This window comes from Carlito syrichta, unplaced genomic scaffold (assembly GCF_000164805.1).
Source record: "Carlito syrichta isolate Samal-C Ts95f unplaced genomic scaffold, Tarsius_syrichta-2.0.1 Scaffold308181, whole genome shotgun sequence".
In the NCBI taxonomy this organism is placed as follows: Eukaryota; Metazoa; Chordata; class Mammalia; order Primates; family Tarsiidae; genus Carlito; species Carlito syrichta.
This window is the reverse complement of record NW_007252277.1, coordinates 20,458-22,191: the sequence shown is the minus strand read 5'-3', so window position 1 is coordinate 22,191 and position 1,734 is coordinate 20,458. Positions and strand designations below refer to the sequence as shown.

The following is a 1,734-nucleotide window of genomic DNA, read 5'->3' as shown; positions in this document are numbered from 1 at the left end:
GACAGAGTGAGACTCCAACTCAAAAAAAAAAACAAAAACACAGGTTTCAGAGGTAGAGCTGAATTGGAATCCAGACTCCACCATTTAGTACCTGTGGGACTTAGGCAAGCAACCTGACCTCCCTCTGCTTCATTTTCTTCATTTGTTAAATGTGATACAAAGGTTGGGGGGAGGGAAGGTGCATATAAAGTTTCTGGAACAATGCCTGGTATATTGTGAATGTTGATGAAGTTAGCATTTGGAGGTAATGGTGGTCTCCGTGCCAGGAAGGACTTCCCTTATCCTTTGTAGCTATAAAATTCCCCTCATTATTCACAGCACACTCCAGGTTTCAGCCTTTGAAACCTCACTAACGTCCCAGCCACCTGCATCTCCCTAAAATCCTGTATACTCATAGTCAGTTCCATGGATGTGGTAACTCAGAAGATCCCTAGAGGTAGAACAGACTAAAGTATATTGTCTGGGAAAGGCGGGAAATGTCTTCTCCTCCACCCCACCTTGAATGTTTTCTAATCTTCACATCTCTAAATTCACCATATATGCTTATTTTGGGGCTCACTGTAAAATTATTTCTTCCAGTTCCAGTGATGAGATCTGAACATAAGTACTGTGTATATATTAATTTTCCTCAAATTTCCTTTGTTCTCACCAAAAAAACAAAACAAAAAACAATTTTTTGGTTTCATTATTCTTGATTTCATCTCTAGAAGTATACCACTTCATTAAATCCTGTCTGATAATATTTGCAGTGGATCCAGGTATGTTGGTTTAATCTCTATATTTAGATCGTAGGCACATCAACAGGCTGCACATGGTGGCTCCTGCCTGTAATCTCTGCACTTTGGGAGGTCAAGGTGAGAGGATTGCTTGAGCCCAGGAGTTCAAGTTCATGTCTATAGACACTTTGAGGGTTTCTTACATCATCCTTTCTGTCCCCATTATAGTCTGTAAAGAAGTTTATTATCCTCCTGTAACACTTTATTGTATTCTGACTTCTCTCTTTTTTCAAGAAAGGGGTGTTGCTCTGTTGCCTAAGCTTCTTGCAGCCACAAATTCCTGACCTCAAGCAATCCTCCTGCCTTAGCCTCTCAAAGGGTAGGACTACAGGCATGAGCCACTGCACCCAGCTCCTCCTTGACTTTGGGGGAAGAATACCTTCTTTATTTTTGTGTCCCCAGCACCTAGCAAAATCTTGGCACATAGTAGACAATATATATATGTTTGGTCAGGTGCAGTGGCTCACACCTGTAATCCCAGCACTTTGGGGGACCAAGGTAGAAAGATGGCTTGAAGCCAGAAGTTCAAGACCAGCCTGAACAACTTAGTAAGATCCTAGCTCCACAACAAATAGAAAAATTAGCCAGGTGCAGTGGCTTATGCCTGTAGTATCAGCTACTTGGGAAGCTGAGGTGAGAGGATCACTGGAGCTCAGGAGCTTGAGGCTGCAGTGAGCTATGAGACCCAGTCACTAAAAAATAAATAAATGTGGAAATACATAATGGGCCGGGCTCAGTGGCTCAGCCTGTAATCCCACGCCTTGGGAGGCTGAGGTGAGTGGATTGCCTGAACCCACAGGTTTGAGACCCACCTGGGCAATTTGGTGAGACCTCATCTCTACACTAAATAAAAAAATTAGCTGGGTTGGAAGCGCACGCCTGTAATTCCAGCTACTTGGAAGGCTGAGGCAGAAGGATCACCGGACCCCAGCAGGTCGAGGCTGCGGTGGCCGGGAGC

At 44.0% G+C, this 1,734-nt stretch overlaps 1 protein-coding gene across 2 annotated transcripts in view; it reads left to right on the top strand.

The window, feature by feature from the left end:
• PSMD3 (proteasome 26S subunit, non-ATPase 3) overlaps window positions 1-1,734 on the top strand; it is a 19,726-nt gene that overhangs the window by 4,849 nt on the left and 13,143 nt on the right. The window lies entirely within an intron of this gene.